This window comes from Lissotriton helveticus, chromosome 10, assembly GCF_964261635.1.
Source record: "Lissotriton helveticus chromosome 10, aLisHel1.1, whole genome shotgun sequence".
Taxonomy (NCBI): Eukaryota; Metazoa; Chordata; class Amphibia; order Caudata; family Salamandridae; genus Lissotriton; species Lissotriton helveticus.
Window position 1 is genome coordinate 817732089 of NC_136071.1, and position 19802 is coordinate 817751890.

A 19802-nucleotide genomic window follows, 5' to 3' on the forward strand; every position below is an offset into this window, starting at 1 on the left:
CAAGTTAATTGGATTCTGAGTGTAGTCAGTCTGGGATGTCCTTTTCTTTCTGAATGCTTGATAAATAGTTGAAGTCACTGAGTGGCTTTTTAAATGTTTTGTCATGGAAAAAAGCTACCTTTAACATACAGAGCATGAAGAGAAGATGCAACCTGACAAGCTTACACTGAAAGCAGAGAAAAAAGGAGCCTACTCTTTTAAGGACCTGGAAGGTATCCCTACCACCAATGTCATCTAGTGACAGTTTGCCTGTGAGTCAGTTATTTTTTTGCTTGTACTACAACTCGTATGTATAGACAGCAGGGGAAGAGAGTGGGCCGTTTAGGACTTCAATGAAGGCACCGACGATGCAGAACTAGGGCTACAAGTATGCATCTTTTTCTGCATCGCAAGATCTTCACTGATAGTCATAAATATTGACTAGAGCAGCAAGCTGTAGATAAATCAATTCTGTGGCTGTTGGTCATATGTTATAAGAAGAACAGGATACCATATTGCAATGTAGAATACAATGTGAAAATATGGTCTATTCCCAGAAAAAAAAATCATTCAATCATGTAAACAGGTTCCTAAGTGTTCATGACCAAACCTTGCTTCAGCTTGAGTGCCTGTTTAGACAATAATGTTGTATGATGGTATGTATTGACCTCAAAGTGGCGGCTTTACAAATATCTTGAATCGGGATATGCCCGAACCACACTGTGGTTGTTGCTTTCCCTCATTTTGAGTGAGCTCTAAGTATACTATGGAGACGTTGGTTATAATTTGGTAGCGCAAAGATTTACATGAAACTATTCATCTTGTGATGGTTCGCTTTGAAGCAGCTAAACCTTGCCATAAAGAGCTGTAGCTTACAAAGACTTGGTGGGATTTTATTACATCCTTTGATTTGTCTAAATAAAAACTGAGAATTCTTAATATCTAAGAATAGAGTTTTTTGCGCTGCTGTGGTGGGCTTAGGAAAAAGGTAATCTGATTCTGTCTGAAGCAGATTAAATATCTGTATCGTAAGATGTTCAATATCCATCTGTCTGTGGTTATGTTTTCCACTCTTCCAGAAAAATTGTCACCACTCTCCCCCACAAAACTGCGAAACTGTGGAGTTTCTTCTCTTGGAATGGGAAGACTTTGTTGGAGGGGATCTTTTTTGATACTGCTTCTGATATTGTGTTTGTTTCTGTGGTGCTGAGGCTGGGATGGCCAACTAGGGGTTTGAACCCTGTGATAGTACTATCAATTGTCCTTGGGTTTATATTGTTGCCGCAAAAATCTTTTCTGCGCTTCTAGACCAACAGCTTTAAGTGTTTCAGATTCATTTGTCATCTTGAGCATCTCTTCTTCAGTATGTTGTTTGAATAGTGATGCACTGTCATATCCCCGTAACAAGCCACGAACGAACATGGCTGGTTGGCGGTCTAGCGCTTACGAGTAGCGCAGTACCATGGGTCACCACCGTACCACTTACGGTGGAAGCACCTTATAAACAACCAACGGAGCACACCCCGGTGCTTCTGATTTAGTTTTGGACGACCGCCTTGCAAACCAGTGATTGTTTTCGTTGTGGGAAGCGCAGGAGCGCATTCCCGTTTCATTGCCTGCAACTTTGCCTTTGATCCGATGCGGGAAGCGCTGGAGCACATTGCCGTTTCTTTGACTGGTTTCTCCCCCGCCGGCCGGGCACGTTGAGCGCTGGAGCTCAAAACCGTCACCTTGCCCATATATCGCCTCTGATCAGTTGCAGGAAGCGCATTCCCGTTTCCATTACCTTGCCCGCATTTCACCCCTGATTCAATACGGGAAGCGCTCAAGCACATTCCCGTTTCCTTTGCCTTTGTTGCCCCCACGCCGGCACGGCACGGTGAGCACAGGAGCGCAACACCATTACCTTGCCCGCAGGAGCGCATTCCCGTTCCCTGGTCTTTATCCCCTGAACACAGCACGGTGAGCGCAGGAGCGCGTTATTCATCACCTTGCTTTTGGGGCTCTTTCTGCACGGCACGGTGAGCGCAGGAGCGCATTCTCTTCACCCCACCCTGCCATTAATTATTCACATTTGCAGCGCAGTAGCGCGGAGGCACTAAACCATACTTTGTCCTACTCCCTGTTGGTGGCGCAAGAGCAAGAGCAAGAGCGCATTATCTTCCTTTGTTTATCCTGGTAGCTAAGTGCTTCATCCTTAGTTCTGCCATTTATCTGAACGACGAGTGCAGGAGCACATCACTTCTTTTCTTCCTCATCGATGAGGACAGCCTTGAACCTTTCTTCTTTCAGGTGACTATGGTTTTCATTACCCTTCATGCTCCCATAAATGCCTAAAGACAGTGTGCAGGCAATCATACATGATAGTAATTGTTGAGGGTTGTCATCTCTTCAGGTCCTGAGTCAAGAAGGTCCCTTATCTCATACAACATCTTCAGGCACCTCCCTACCAGGATTCCTTCCCCCGGCTGTCGCCGCACCCCCGTTCTGATACCATCAAGGTAGGACATAGGGGGGTGGGTAAGTGACGGAGGAAGTTATTCATGTCATCCCTGCGAGACTACACTAGAGGCAGACGGTAAGGCCTGTGAGGATCGTGACAGAATCAGAAGCCCACGCTAATCATCTCGCCCAGGTGACATGAGCAACCCCGACATACCCTGCAGGACATAGCTGCTATGTTAACCTGCATCCAGGCCAAGAACCTGAGTCTGCGGCAGGACATCACAACCCTGTAGGGTCGGTTGGCCTCCGCAGAGACACCCACAGTTCAACCTAGGCAGAGGGATATCCTACAACCACCCACCTTTAACCCTTGGGGTCCTCTTCCCAAGCAGGGAATTCTGTTCCTCCTATCCAGGTGTTGGCCCCTCACCCCATCCAGTTAGCAGCCCCGGAGCGCTTTTATGGAGAAAGCACTAAGTTTAGTATTGAATATGCTACTTACCAGTATGCATCTGTTCTTGGCATGTAGGGCTGCTAACATTCATATCTTAGCATTAGATCGCCGCCTAGTGTTGGGTCCGGATGATCGCACATTGTTGTCCTGGAAGAGTCTTCGAAGTATCCTGAGATAGGTGGCTCCGACCCTGGACTACAGTGCGCATGGGCATCGGCTCCATCCCCAGATTGTTTTTCGCCATTGTGGCAGAAGATGGAGTGAAAAGTGTAAAGGATGTCCATGCTAATGATTGAATACAATAGTATATCTGCAGCTGCGACAGGCACCGGGGAGGAGGGTGGGCGATATGAATGTTAGCAGCCCTACATGCCAAGAACAGATGCATACTGGTAAGTAGCATATTCAGTTCGAGGCATGTGGGCTGCTAAATTCATATCTTAGCATAGAATACATAGCAGTCCCTCCATTAGCGGCGGTTGCCCGTGCCAGCTGCAGAAACCTGAAAAAGTGTCTTGAGAACAGCCTGTCCTACAGCAGCCTGCTGCTTGGAATGCACATCAACACAGTAGTGTTTTGTAAAGGTATGTGGTGTAACCCACGTGGCTGCTCTGCAAATGTCCTCTAAAGGAATGTCCCTAGGAAAGCCATGGATGCCCCCAATTTGTGTGTGGAGTGCGCCCTTGGGGGTATCGTTAACGTGCGCTTGGCCTTTTGATAACAGATTTGGATGCACTTAACAATCCACCTGGCTATTCCTGCTTTGGAAATAGGGTTGCCTTTGTGTTGTGGTGAGAAGGCAACAAAAAGTTGTTTTGTTTTCCTAAAGTGTTGTGTTCTGTCTATGTAGTACATTAACGCCCTCCGTACGTCTAACGTATGAAGCATTCTTTCCGCTACCGTTTGTGGGTTTTGGAAGAATGCCGGCAAGTCAATAGTTTGGTTGAGATGAAACTGTGACACCACCTTCGGAAGGAATTTGGGGTTAGTACGTAGCACTACCCTATTTGGATGAATCTGAATGAATGGCTCTTGGATTGTGAGCGCTTGTAGCTCACTAACACGCCTCAGTGACGTGATAGCAATTAGGAAAGCTACTTTCCACGTTAGGAACTGGAGTTCACACGAGTGCAGTGGCTCAAATGGTGGTCCCATCAGTCTGGTGAGGACCACATTGAGGTTCCACACCGGAGCTGGCGGCGTTCTTGGGGGAATGACTCGTTTCAGGCCTTCAAGGAAAGCTTTAATAGCAGGCACCCTGAAAACAGAGAGATGCTGCCTATTTTGAAGATAAGCTGCGATGGCGGATAGATGTATCCGAATAGAAGTGAACGCTAGATTGCACTTGTAAAGATGTAGCAGATAGCAAATGATGTTAGGGATAGATGCATCTAGCGGGTTGATGTCATTGGCTGTACAGTAAATGACAAAACGCTTCCATTTTGCAGCATAGCATGCTCTGGTAGTTGGCTTCCTTGCCTCCTTGATGATGTTCATGCATTCTGGAGGTAGGTTAAGGTATCCAAACTCTAGGACTTCAGGAGCCAGATCGCCAGGTTGAGCTGTTGCGGATCTGGATGCTGAATTTCTCCATGGTTCTGTGTCAAGAGTCTGGGCGTGAGGCGCAGTCTTTGATGCGGCACCACTGAGAGTTCGAGGAACGTGGTGTACCATGCTTGGCGCGCCCACGTTGGAGCAACCAGGATGAGAGTCATCGCGTGCTGCCTTAGCTTTCTTGCCACCAGCGGTATCAGAGGGGCTGGTGGAAAAGCGTACGCAAATTTGCCTGACCAGTTCATCCATATCGCATTCCCCTGCGACTGTGGGTGCGGGAACCTGGCGGCAAAGTGTTGGCATTTTGCGTTTTCTTTTGTTGCAAACAGGTCTATCTCCGGATGACCCCACTGCTGGAAGTACGGGAAGAGTACTGACGGATGTAACTCCCACTCGTGCATTTGATGGCTGTATCTGCTGAGCAGATCCGCCATCTGATTGTCCTTGCCCGGGAGGTGTTCTGCCATGAGGAAGATGTTCCTCTGAATGGCCCACCGCCACATGCCCTGAGCCAGATGAGACAGCTGTGGCGAGTGGGTGCCCCCCTGTTTTTGAATGTAGTACATCGCGGTCATGTTGTCCGTCCGGACTAACACTACCTTGTTGCACAGATGTACAATGAAGGACTTGAGCGCCATGAAGATTGCCATCAGTTCCAGATAGTTGATGTGCATCTTCTGTTGCTGCGTCGTCCATAGTCCCTGCACGGTGTAAGTGAGCAGATGAGCTCCCCATCCCTGGAGAGATGCGTCCGTTGTCAGGATAATCTGTGGCACTGGCTCCTGGAACAGTCGGCCCTTGCAAAGGTTGTGTGGAGTCCACCAATGCAGAGAGTCGTATGCCCGACTGGTAACCAACACTAGGTCTGTTAATTGTCCCTGAGCCTGTGTCCACTGATTTGCTAAGCACTCCTGGAGCGGGCGCATATGTAACCGTGCGTGAGTGACTATGAAGATGCAGGAGGCCATCATGCCTATCAACTGCATGAACACTCTCGCTGGAAGTGAGTGTTGTGGTCTGAACTTCTGGATTAGAGACTGCATGCTGTCTATCCTGACTTGGTTTGGGTGAGCCATGGCCGTCAGGGTATTGATCGTCGCACCCAGAAACTGCCGGACATGTGCCGGCTGAAGATGCGACTTTGGGTAGTTCAACGAGAAGCCCAGATCGTGAAGGAGGTGAATGGTAGTCGACATGTCCGCGGCGCACTGTTGTTCCGACTTGGCTTGAACGAGCCAGTCGTCTAGGTAGGGGTAGACATGGATGTTCTGCCTCCTGAGGTGCGCCGCCACTGTCGCCAGACACTTGGTAAACACTCTTGGGGCTGTGGTCACTCCGAAGGGTAGGACCTTGAACTGATAATGTTTGCCTTGGATAGTGAATCTGAGGTATTTTCTGTGGGACGGGTGTAGTGGAATGTGGAAATAAGCATCCTTGAGGTCTAAGGTTGCCAAGAAGTCCCCTTGTTTTAGCAAGGGAAGAATCTGTTGCAGTGTAAGCATATGGAAATGTTCTGATAGTATATACAGGTTGAGGGGATGCAGATCTAGAATGGGTCTGAGAGATCCGTCCTTCTTTGGAATAAGGAAGTACAGGGAATATACCCCTGTGCCCTCCTCCTCCACTGGCACGAGCTCGATAGCGCCTTTTTGCAGCATCACCACTACTTCCTGCTGCAATAAGTGCAAATGCTCTGCGGACATAGGCCGTTGCCTTGGTGGAATGTTGGGTGGAGTGGACTTTAACTCTAGACAATAACCGTACTGGACAAGTTGTCGCACCCACCTGTCTGTGGTGATGTTTCTCCAGACGGGCAGGAACTGCTGTAGTCTCCCCCCGACAGGTGTTAGGTGGTCGGGGGGCAGTGACAGAGAGTCACTGTTTGTTTGGGGCAGAGGTGCGGGAGTTGTTGTTTCCTTTTCCACGTCCTCTGGTACTGTTTCCTCGGTAACCCCCTTTGTTTTGCTTGGGGTACGAGGATTGTGCTCCACCTCTGGAGAATTGTGACTGTTGACCCATCTGTCCTCTGGTGACTCCACGTGCACCTGAGCGACGAAAATTGTTGCCACGAAACTGTTGTGATTGTAGGGCCCCCATAGACTTAGCAGTTTCGGTGTCTTTCTTAATTTTTTCTAGTGTGGTGTCCACATCTGGACCAAACAGTCTATCAGGATTGACTGGCTGATTAAGAATGGTTGTCTGAATGTCAGGTTTAAACCCCGATATGCGGAGCCACGCCTGTCGTCTGAGCATGACGCTAGTGTTAATGGCCCTAGCTGCTGTGTCTGCGGCATCAAGTGCACACTTTATGGCTGCGTTGGAGATCAGTTTTCCCTCTTCTATAAGCAGTTTGGTGCCCTCTTGAAACTGCGAAGGCAGGTGTTCTAAAACCGCTCTAGGGTGTCGTAATGCGCCCTATCATAACGTGCCAAGAGTGCTTGTGTATTTGCAATACGCCAAAAATTGGCAGCCTGTGCAGCTACTCTTTTGCCTCCTGCCTCTAGCACTTTGGACTCCTTATCCGGGGGAGGAGCTTCACCCGTTGTTTGGGAGTTGGCCCTTTTGCGGGCATTTGCGACCACCAGGGAGTCAAGCGGCAACTGTCCCCGAATGTATGCAGGGTCTGCAGGTGCTGGTCTGTACTTCTTTTCGATACGTGGATTGACCACTCTCGCCCTGGTAGGTTCCTTAAAGATGTCCGCAGCATGTTTGAGGACCCCTTTGAGCATAGGCAGTGTCTTTACTGTCCGTTCAGAGACTGAAAAAGTGTCAAATAGAAAGTCTTCTTCTACTGGGTCAGCATGCATGTCCACATCATGATTAGCAGCTGCCCGTTCAATGAGTGCATGAAAACCTGCAGAATCTTCTGTTGGGGATGCACGTGCAGTGAAAGGCTGTGGGTCTTGCCCCACATCTTGGGTGCCTTGGTCACCAATGTCATCATATGAATCCGGTTGTGCATCTGGTTCATTGATGGGGAAAGTGTATTGGTCATCTTCAACATATCCTTCACCCTCAGAGTGTTCTGGGGAAGGAGTTGGGCTCCTTCTTGGAGGAGGCTGGATAGGTTCCATGAGGCCTGAAGCGTCTTCAGGAATCCTTTTTTTCTTTAGGGGGATGACATAGGAGTCCACTGGCTGTGAAGTGATCCTCCTCTTGTAAAGGGTCAATTTGCCCGTGTCTGCGTCGATAAAACGATCCGAATCCTCTTCAGAGTCGAGTACCCGACTCGAAAGTGCCCCTGCCGTTGAAGAATCCGACTTCTTTGGCGTCGATTTTGTTGAAAAGGCCTTCGGCGTCTCTTTTGGCGGCAGAAGGAAGAGAAGTTTACCCGCAGGCTTCACCGGAATGTCCATCGGCTTCTGTGGCGATGGCATCGGAGCCGGCGTAGCAGAGGCCTTCTCCCTGATTCTCTGTAGTGAAGCGGCGACGAGGGACGCGTCACTTACAGCGGCCCTTGGCGCCGACGAGGAGGTCTTGACCTTGCCCTCGGATCCGACGTCCTGTTGGCCCTTCTGAGTCTTGGACGACGATGCCGCAGCCGCCGACCCAGAGTCCTTGGACCGATGCGCAGATGTACCAGCTTTCGATCCGTGTGACTTTGTCGGCTCCGTCTCCACCACGCGTCCGACTAACGGAGTCCCAGTCGGAACCGGAGCCGTTTCGCTGGCTGTTGCGGGCTTTGACGGCGCCGCAGCGGTTGACCCGTGCCGACCACCCTTCTTAGAGGATCCCTCCTCTGTCGCCGATTTTGACACTGTGGAATCGACAGATTTCTTCGACTTCTGTGGACCGGAGGTCGACGGAGTCGATGAAGCAGCGTGTTTGGTCGTTTTAGTTGGTACGGCCGCCATTTTAGGTGTGCTCGAATCCATAAGTTTCGGTTTCGATTTTGGGTCGGCCATTTTAGGTGTAGTCGATACCGTAGGTTTCGGTTTCGGTTTCGACAAGGGCTGCCCAGCAAGTTTGTCCGTGGCTGGGCCGGAAGGCGGGGCCGTGGCTTGCGGTACGGGGTCTAGGGTAAGGCCGACAGGCGATCCCGTGAACCGATCCCGATCTTCGTAACCTTCGGGGCATAGCTCGTCCCCTGAGCTATCTTCCGCGGCCCCATAAACCTCTTCGACGTCCCCTACCTCTTCGACGTATTCAAGGCCTTGACCCCCGACTCCGTCGTCGTGTTCCGGATCTGCCTCGACCTCCGTCTCGGGCGGGGAGATTTGAAGATGATGGCTCTGGTCCTCGTCTTCTTGGTCGCCGAAGATGTTTTCTGGATCTGGGGCCGCTTGTCTGGCTTCAAGGCGCACCGCGCGCCGAATCTTGAGTGTTTTTTTGGACCTGAACCTTGCGCAGGCCCTGCAGTTGCCGTCGTCATGGTCTGGCGAAAGGCATTTGTTACAGACCGGGTGCAGGTCTATATGTGGGTATTTGGACCCACAGAGCGGACAGAGCTGAAACGGACTCCGCTCCATGCTGTAAAGTTGCAGTCGTGTCGCGATGAGAAGGCCCCGATGTCCGAAGAGTGTAAGCACTCTGCTGATTCCGACTCCAAGAGACGGAAGAACTCGAGACCGCACGCAAACAATACCGACGCAAAGAATACAAGGCCTTTTGGCCGTTTAAAGTTAGTTTTTCTCGGTTCCGACAGAGAGACGTCGAGACCGCATCCGAACCCAATGGCGGAAAAAAACAATCTGGGGATGGAGCCGATGCCCATGCACACTGTAGTCCAGGGGAGGAGCCACCTATCTCAGGATACTTCGAAGACTCTTCCAGGACAACAATGTGCGATCATCCGGACCCAACACTAGGCGGCGATCTAATGCTAAGATATGAATTTAGCAGCCCACATGCCTCGAACATTCTTAAACTAGTGCCAGTTGCACTTCATGGCTCGTGCTTCAGCCTTCCCTGACGCCGCAAAGGTAGCCTACATCCTCTTGATCTGGGAAGTGATGCAGCCCAGTGGTCCATAGCCTTAGTCGAGAACGATGATCCCATGCTTTATAATCTCCCTGCATTCAAAGAAACCTTGCGTAGGATGTTTGCCCGACACACACTAGTCCAAGCGGCCGACAACGCCTTCCTCAACCTTAAGCAGGGTAACATTGACCTCCTACACTATATTACCACGTTCAATAGGTTGGCCATTGAGGCAAAGTGGCCCGAAACTAAGATGGTGTCCGTGTTCTACCGGGGTCTCCGTGAGGACCTGAAGGATCTTCTATCGCACATTTCCGATCCCCCTGATGAAATAGGGCAGTTCATTGACCTTACTGTTAAGATGAACTTTCGGCTGCAGGAACACAAAACCGAAAAGAACAGAGGAAACGACTATCGCTACACACTTTTCAAGGAAAAACCCAAAACGGAAGGAACCAGAACACAAGACATACCAGAACCCATGCAGATGGGTGGCATCCGTGGACCTTTGTCATAGGCCGAAAAGGAAAAACGACGAAATCAAAACCAATGCTTGTATTGTGGCAAGAGTGGCCACTTCGTCAAAGAATGTCCTGTTAAACCCAAAAAACCTAACCCGCAAAAGGTCCAGCGTTCTTCCAGTGTCACGTAGTGAATGGTCGGAAAACGAAGTAACTCAGTAGACGGGGAGGTCGGTCTATTGGGTTGTTCAACAGATAAGACCTGTCTTTACACCCAATGAACACAACCAACATGTGGGCATTACAGTGGCGCTACAGGACCTAAAAGGCCACCTATGGGTTGTGACGGCCCTCATCGATTCAGGTGCTACGGGAAACTTCGTAGATACACAGTATATTGCCAAACTCGGAGTACCATCAGTACCTAAAAAACAACCAGAAACAGTAAAGGCAGTGGATGGTACGGACTTGACCTCTGGTATGATTCGGTTCCAGACGGATGTCTTGCAGATGGTATGTGAAAAGACGCATAAAGAATATATAGTATTCAACGTTATTGATGCCCCTCAGTTCAAACTGATTCTGGGCCTTCCTTGGCTTGTAAAACACAATCCCCATATCGACTGGGTAACCAGACGTATGACCCTTGATTCCCCTTTCTGCAACCATACGCGTCATCAAGGACAGGATAATACGGATGACCAACGAATACAAGCAACCCCCCTTTTCCTTACTGGAATGGGTGTCGTTGCCCACAAAGGGGTACCCGAAGAATACACAGACCTTACAGCAGTATTCGATAAACAAAAAGCCTGCCTCCACATCGTAGTTTCGATTGCCGGATAGATCTGATACCTGGATCCAATTTACCTTGTTGTCGTGTGTATTCACTCACTGAAAAAGAGAGCACCCATCTGCGTAGTTATCTGGACGAATACCTACAGAACGGATTCATACGCCACTCCAAATCGCCGGTGTCTTCGGCTCTTTTCTTCGTGGGAAAAAAGGGGGTGATTTGAGAACCTCTATCGATTACAGGGCCATTAATAACATCACAATCAAGAACAAGTACCCTTTACCCCTTATCTCCAATCTTTTGGATCAGTTGAAGACCGCTACAATCTACACCAAACTGGACCTCCTGGGGGCCTATCACCTGGTAAGGGTCCAAAAAAGGGACGAGTGGAAGACGGCTTTCTGAAAACCGTTATGGCCTGTTCGAGTACCAAGTGATGCCCTTCGGGCTGTGCAACGCCCCCGCAAGCCTTCCAGTACTGTATCAATGAGGTTCTGCGTGAATACATTGATCAGTATTGTGTGGTCTACATTGACGACATCCTGATTTATTCCCCCAACGTCACAGACCACATCCAACATGTCCGTAACATACTCAAAACACATGGCCTCTATGTTAAGTTGGAGAAGAGTGTTCTCCACAACTCTGAGGTGTAATTCCTAGGACACATATTGATCCCCACGGGTATCAAGATGGATGCCAGAGAAGTGGAGTCCGTGCTGCAACGGACCTCCCCGAATACCTTGAAAAAAGTTCAGCAGTTCCTTGGCTTTGCTAACTACTACCGACTCTTCATCGTGGGTTTTTCGAACATCATCACCCCCATCACGCGCCTACTCCGAAAGGGAACCAAGTTTGAGTGGAACCAAGAAGCCGAAAAGGCGTTCCTCGACCTTAAAATGAGGTTCACCAGTGCACCCATCCTTATACACCCAAACCCAGAACAACCATTCGTTGTTGAGGTAGACACCTCAGAAGATGCACTGGGAGGTGTGCTATCCCAGAGAGATGCCGAATCAAATCTCCTACATCCGGTAACATATTATTCCTGGAAACTACAACCAGCAGAAAGAAATTACTCTGTTTCCAACCGGGAACTACTGACGATCAAGACAGCGTTTGAGGAGTGGCGACATTATCTGAAAGACGCGAAACACCCTGTCACCATATATACAGACCACCGGAACTTGCAATTCCTACTCTCAGCCAGGGCTCTTACCGCTCGCCAGCTACGATGGACGCTCTTCTTCAATGAGTATGACTTTCTTATCACATACCGTCCTGGTAAAGAAAACGCCAAAGCAGACGCCCTATCAACGCTTGAAGAGACCGAGGAAGGAATAGAGAAGATAACACCCACTCCCATCTTACCGGAACGGTGTTTCCAGGGAGGTATTGTTTCTTCTTCCTTTCCAGAACAAGTACGTGATGACCTCCGGTTGAAACAACCAGAAGAGTGGATTGGCGATCTAACAGGGATCTCTACACATGATGGGCTCCTCTACAAAGGGGACTCTTTGTACCTTCCACTACCACACCAACAACAAGCCATGCACTTGTGCCATGATCAAGCGCTTTCCCTACACCCAGGATACCACAAAACCTTGGATCTATTACAAAGACACTTTTGGTGGCCATCCATGCAGGAGGATGTACGCATCTATGTAGCCCACTGTTCCGTATGTGCACAGGGCAAGACCCAACCACGACCTACAGTAGGATTGCTGCAACCAATCCCTGTGCCACCATACCCATGGCATACCGTATCCATGGATTTTGTGGTAGAACTACCTTTACCAAGTCAGGTTGTACCACTATCCTTACCATTGTGGATCACCTGACCAAGATGGCCCACTTCGTGCCATTGAGCAAATTACCCTCTGCGGTGGAATTAGCAGGAATATTCATGAACAATGTAATCCGTTTACACGGTATTCCCTCCGTTCTGATCACCGATAGAGGGACCCAGTTCGATTCCCGCTTCTGGAGAGCTGTGTGTGACACCTTAGGAACGGAAGTGATTCTCTCCTCTGCATACCATCCCCAAACAGACGGTCAGGCGGAGAGAACAAACCAAACCATGGAACAATATCTTCGTTGCCTTCTCATCACTGTGGCGAAAGAATGGTCAGACGTCCTTTGGATTGTGGAGTATGCCTATAACAACAACAAGCACGCTTCCATTGGCATATCACCATTCTACTGCCTACAAGGACGACATCCTCGCACCACACCTTGGGAAGTTCCTCAAACCAATGCTTTGCCCACCGTTCATGCCTATCACACTCAGCTATGTAGTCTTTGGCAACAGGCCCGTTTTGAGCTGGCCATGGCCAAGGAAACATACAAACATAACGCAGATATACACAGACAGGCCGAACCTGGGTACAAAGAGGGAGACAGGGTGTGGGTGTCTCTTAAAAACCTCAATGTGCACGGTCCAAAGAAATTGTTGCCACAATACGTAGGCCCCTACAGCATAGCTAAAGTTATCAATAAAGTATCCATGAGGCTCACTTTACCCTCTCACATGAAAATACATCCTGTCTTCCACGTGTCCCTCCTGAAACCGGCTATGTCCGATGGCCAGGCTTCCGGGCCTCCACCGCCGGTATTCAGGGATGATCACGAGGAATACGAAGTCCGTGCAGTACTGGATTCACGTAGAACCAGAGGGAAACTTTTCCACCTCATAGACTGGAAGGGATATGGTCCCAAAGAAAGGTCCTGGGAACCTCTGTCCCATGTACGCCATGCCCCCCAGTTGGTTCGAGCCTTCCATGTCTGCCATCCTCTGAAACCACGTCCTGTTACCCCCCATATGACGGTGGGGGTTTTGTTTTGTGGGAGGTACTGTCATGTCCCCGTAACAAGCCACGAACCAACATAGCTGGTTGGCGGTCTAGAGCTTACGAGTAGCGCAGCACCATGGGTCACCATCGTACCACTTCCGGGGGATGCACCATTTAAACAACCAACGAAGCACACCTCGGTGCTTCTGATTTTGTTTTGGATGACCGCCTTGCAAACCAGTGATTGTTTTCGTTGCGGTAAGCGCAGGAGCGCATTCCCGTTTCCTTGCCTGCAACTTCACCTTTGATCCGATGCAGGAAGCGCTGGAGCGCATTCCCGTTTCTTTGCCTCGTTTCTCCCCCGCCGGCCGGGCACGGTGAGCGCAACACCGTCACCTTGCCCATATATCGCCTCTGATTCAATACGGGAAGCGCTGGAGCACTTTCCTGTTTCCTTTGCCCTTGTTTCCCCCCTGCCGGCACGGCCCGGTGAGCGCAGGAGGGCAACACCATTACCTTGCCCGCATTTCACCCTTGATACAAGACGGGAAGCGCAGGAGCGAATTCCCGTTACCTTGTCTTTATCCCCTGAACACAGCACGGTGAGCGCAGGAGCGCGTTATTCATCACCTTGCTTTTGCGGCTCTTTCTGCACGGCACGGTAAGCGCAGGAGCGCGTTCTCTTCACCCTGCCATTAATTATTCACATTTGCATCGCAGTAGCGCGGAGGCACTTAACCATACTTTGTCCTACTCCCTGTTGGTGGCACAAGAGCGCATTAGCTTCCTTTGTTTATCCTGGTAGCTAAGGGCTTCATCCTTATTTCTGCCATTTATCTGAACGATGAGTGCAGGAGCACATCATTTCTTTTCTTCTTCATCGATGAGGACAGACTTGAACCTATTTTCTTTCAGGTGATATAGTTTTCATTACCCTTCATGCTCCCATAAATGCCTAAAGACAGTGTGCAGGCAATCATACATGATAGTAATTGTTGTCAGGTCCTGAGTCAAGAAGGTCCCTTATCTCATACATCATCTTCAGGCACCTCCCTACCAGGATTCCTCCCCCCGGCGGTCACCGCACCCCCGTTCTGATACCATCAAGGTAGGACAGAGGGGGGTGGGTAAGAGACGGAGGAGGTTATTCATGTCATCCCTGCGAGACTACACTACAGGCGGAAGGTAAGGCCTGTGGGGATCGTGACATGCACCTGCTAAGGCGAAATTTGCAATTTTTAACTGGGCATCTGGTTTTAGGGAGGATAAACAAAGTCTAGATGATCTTCTCAGGAATTTGAGAAGAACTTCTTAGCTGTTTTATCCTTTGTAAAACCTGATAACAGAATCAAGTTGCTGAGAGTTCGACTGAATCAACTGCAGCACTAATTGATTGATTCGAAATTAATGAGCCTTCCATAACCATTCCCACAAAATCTTGTTTTCTGAGTGCTGGAGACCAGATACAAAAGGCTTCATGGCATCCCATATCTCTGTGATAACTTTCCATAAGAGCCGCTGCATTTGCATTATTTAAATGGGTGGAGACTGTACTGCAGAACTTTCTCTACAGGGTCCGTTTGTCTGCTCTCCTTGTCCTGTGGAGCTGTGAATTCTGCGGTAGAAGCATGATTTCACCTAACCGCCGTAACTCTGACTGAATCTGGTCTGGATCATTTTAAGAAAATCAGGATCCTGTTGCGGTGGCTTATGTTTCTTAAGCAGTCTTAGTGTAGCAGCTTTAACAGTAGCCAGGTTGAGAAATTTTAATTCCTCAATGTCTAGAAGACCTAGTAATGATGTTAGAGATTTCTGGGTGGTCCTTGGCTGTAGAGTTTTAAGAATGACAAACTGTTGATTGGAGAGTGTCGATGTTGATGCTCAGTTTGGTTGCACCTTTTATCAAAGCATCCTAAAAGTAAGAATATAGTCTACTGGAGATATTCTAGATGGTGAGTGTGATAGAGAAGTTGGTGTATAAGAGGGATAAATTGCTTACCTGTAATCCTAGTTCTCTTCCAGGCGAATTCGCATCAAAGTCATGACACATTAAATCTATTATGTAATATTAACGTACGTAGTACTTTTAAATATAAAACGCACATTATTTTATTTTAACTGAAAAAAAACAAAAGGTTACAGGGGCGTTATAGTTAGGAAATGGAATAAAATAAACTTTGAATATCACTGAAAAAGCCAAAGGTTACAGAAATGTTCTAGTTAGGCCCATGAGTCACTCGTACAAAAAAAAACAGGAAAATTCAGCAGTTATAGTTAGATGAGCTAACTAAAACTCGCGCCAACGCAATGCACTGCTTATGACTTCACATATTGCATCACTTATGACATGGCCAGTGACATCACTGACATCTCAAATGACTATCACTGATGACATCCACAAAAAAGCACACACTCCCACCCCAATAGCACAGGCTGAGGTAGCAAGAAAGACACATGCAGTCATGCTGCAAATCCCTCAGTGCGTGTGTGTGAAAACAAGAGCACAATGCCTAGCACAGGGTGAGAAAGGAGAGTTGGAGCCTGAAAGGATGACCCAACCTCCCAGGAGGAATGGTAGGAATACCGGTGAAACAGTTTCCACACAGCAAAAAGATATGGACCCCTCTCCTCAGAGAGGACTTGTCAGCACTAGAGGGAACTGAGCCCACGGAGATTGAACCTTACAAGCTAGAGCTCTTGGGACCAGGGGGGCCTCAAGGAACAGCTGTGCCTTGGGCAGTGGGTCTGCCTCACTCTTGAAGGCCTGAGGCAGCAAGCTGCTGGGCATGAGCAGGGAGATATCAGTGGCTCCCACAAGGTCTATTTGGAGGAAGAACTCATGTACACTGAGGCCAGAGTCCACAAACCTGGTGCTACTAGGAGAGTGCTAGTGCCTCAGTTGTATAGGGAGTTTCTACTCACTCTAGCCCATGACATCCCCCTGGCTGAACATTAGAGCCAGACCAAAATTTGGGAAAGATTGGTCACCCACTTCTATTGGCCTCAGATGTCCCAAAAGGTAATGGTTTTTGTAAGCTCCTGGGTCACCTGTCAAGCCAGTAGTGTCATGTAGCTCCTGAATATCCTTATATCGTGTTAAGTTAGCATAGGTACATTTGAGGTTTAAACGCCATTTTCCATTCTTGCAACTTCTGCACACGACACTTAATTGTTGACTTAGCTTTCAACCTAGTAGTTTGCCGTGGTTTATGTGAGAATAATATGTTATTGCTCTGATATCAGCTTTGCTTAATAAACTATGTCTGCACGAAGAGTGCTGAGGTTTCAGGAACACGATATGGAATTGTTATGAGGTCTGATCTCCACGCCTTCATAGTCATAACACAAGTGCAGCCTTTGCCAACTCTGGCTTCAGGCGGGATTGATATTGCTTTGCATGAGGCACATAGAACACACTTGATGCGGTTCACATGAAGAGAGAGCTGGTGTATGCTGATGTGATTCCTTCATGCTAGGAAACTAAGGTATGGGCCCGCCCTAAAACAACCCAAAGAGACCTTCTTAGCAAATAATATAATATGTGTGTTAGGGAGGGTGAGATATAAGTGTTGTTAACTCTTATTCATTTACAGCATGTTAACATGCTGTCACCATTCGCTTTTTATGGATTAGTAACTATGCTAGTAATTTTGCTACTGATAATATGTATACTTGTATCATCTAAGATACTGCGCCTGAGAAGACGGCATTAGTAAATAAACATTTCAAATGCCCATGTGTTCTTCTTGACTCCATGTTCTGGTTTGTCTTGGTAGTATAACGAAAGAGTGTTCATGAGTTCCACGTATCCTGAGGTACTGTAAGTTCATGAGTTCCACGTATCCTGAGGTACTGTAAGTTCATGTTCTGGTTTGTCTAAACATTGGGAGTTTGATAAGACCAATGAGACACTGTAGCTAGCTCGGTAAGGGGTAAGTTAGGTACTAAGGTGAGTTTTGGGTCACCCTAATTCGCCGAGGTTCCAATCCTCTGTGCACAGTTCTGTGTGAGAACAGAAACCCTGCGACATGGCGCCCAACGGTTTCGGTGGTCTTATATCATGACACTCGAGTAGTATATCGTTCAAACCGTAACCCCTTCACCTCCGTTTCCGGAAAACGGGGTGTCGGTGAGACCTACCTATTTTTTGAAATAGGTCTTATTCAAGCTTGATTCTTTCTTAAACGGTTTCTTTGAATTACTACCCAGTTGTGCTACAAAGTATTCTTTGTATTTTCTTGTTTCCAGTGTTGTCATGGCGGCGGTGGCCATTGCGCAGCATAGTCGCGTGGCGGTGCGCACACATCTTCAGACGTACCAAGTCCCGGTGGATGGGATGGCTGTGATTTTAGTGGTGAGTGCTGATCCGGCGTTCCCTTTCGAGTTGTTTTACTCTTGGGTTACGTTTCCGGCTGTGGACGCAACTTCTGGTTTGTTCCACTCCTACACCGCCTCAGCTGTCCCGGCTGAATATACACCGTACAGGGCACTGGAAATACCTATTGATCATTGGCAGCATCGAGTTTGGTTTGATGGCACCCTCCCCCACTCTTTGTCCGCTGCGAGGTTAGGTCCACTCTCAATTCCAGGTACTAACTGGCCTGCGTAGGGTGGTTTTACCCCGCACCCGAATCACGGGGCTTGTACCCTTGCAGAAATTCGCAGGCTACATGTAGTCTCAATTTCCGTGATTCGTGCATTGGTTCAATACATAGGTCGTAATCTCCCGGGTGGTCCCCCGGGGGGTCCGGCCGTTCAAACGGAACGTGGTGGTTTACGGCTCAATCCAGTTATGGTAAATTCGGTTTTTGGTCAACGCCCTGATAATAAAGATGATTTTCCTTTTTGGCTGGCCGAGAAATTTGACCAACTGGAAGCCGTGTTTCCCAATTCTATTCCTGCTGACAAACATAGAATGTTGACGATTACTTTACCTAAGGATATCACTCCCGAGCTCGTTGACTGTGAAAGTTGGGGTAAGACTTTTGCGGCTGTTTATGCGAGGTGTTTCGGCACCCCATCTATGGCTGTACTGCCTACGATCATAAAACGTGTTCAGGATGATCACGGTCCTGAGGCAGCGGTTGAATTGGGTATGCGCCTGTGTGGTTCTTTTGAGATTGTAAGTGATCTCATACTCTCCAACGTCAAGGGAGATGCTGTGAACTTCCAGGTTTTTAATGCACTGGCAGCGTTACCCGATGCCGAAAAGCCCCGCCAGTTGGCAAAGATTGTGGTGGCCGCTTATAAAACTATCGGTCGCACAAGTAAGGGTTTAAAGTACTTCACGGTTAAGGAGAAGAAACAACCACAAGTGCAATCTGCTGCGGCAGATGTACAACCAAAGTCCAAAAAAAAAAATTGGCCTCAGAAACAGAAACAGGGGAAGCAACAGCAGCAAACTCAGGAATCATATCCTGCAACACAAGTCCCTGCGCCAGCTGAGAAAGTTTATGATTTGCGCGATCGCGCGATGATTAAATCGCCTGATCGATTTCAGGTTTCTGATCAACGCTCTCCTCGTTCCTTTCAGGACTCATCGGCCCCGAAGACCGGTGGAGGAGGAGGCGGACGGGGACGTGGTGGCCAACAGGGACGTGGCCAGCCCCGCCAGACAGAAGGCGCATGGAAGCAGGAGGATTCTACGCCAAAGAGACCGCAGTTTGCGAAAAAGAAAGTCGCAGCCTTAACAGCGCATCGATATGCCACAGATAGTGAGAACGCGGCTTCGGAATCTGACGTGGGCTCTGACCTTGCTGGACAGCGCGGCGGAGATAACCATAGTCAGAGAGGCGCTGCGTCCACTACTGAGGGTGACAGCGACTGATGTCTTCGTTGTGATAGAAACAGCGGATACGAGACTTGCTCCCCCTGAAAGACTTTATGAAATTGTCCTGTTAATTGAAGGTGACATACAGCGTACCGTAAAAGGTGTATTTTGGGAAAATCTGTCTTCTACATATGATATTTTACTTTCGGAGGCTGACTGGCCCCCACCTTTTGTGCTCGTGGCGCCGCGAGGGGAGGAGGTGATCCTCCCCAGTTTCGCGAACACTGTCTCGAAAGAGCATGCGCAGCATTTTGCAGAAGAGTGGGCTCGGGCTCTCGCGCCGGCTCTGTACCGTAACCAATGTGGTTGGGATAAATTGTCGCCTTGCCACGTAATTCCGTTGCGGTCTCAGCCGCAGCCTCAACCTCAATATCCCATTCGGCGTGAAGCAAAATCTTCCGTCGCGGAAATCCTTGAACAATTGGAATATCAGGGAGTAACTGAAACGTGTGTGTCACCGATGAATAAACCCCTTTCTTACTGTGAACAAACCTGACGGATCATATCGTTTGGTTTTGGATTACCGGCATTTAAACTCGCATTGCCGTAACTGTGCCGTACAGAATACTCA

At 48.7% G+C, this 19802-nt stretch overlaps 1 protein-coding gene across 1 annotated transcript in view; it reads right to left on the reverse strand.

The window, feature by feature from the left end:
• YME1L1 (YME1 like 1 ATPase) overlaps window positions 1-19802 on the reverse strand; it is a 478651-nt gene that overhangs the window by 96569 nt on the left and 362280 nt on the right. The window lies entirely within an intron of this gene.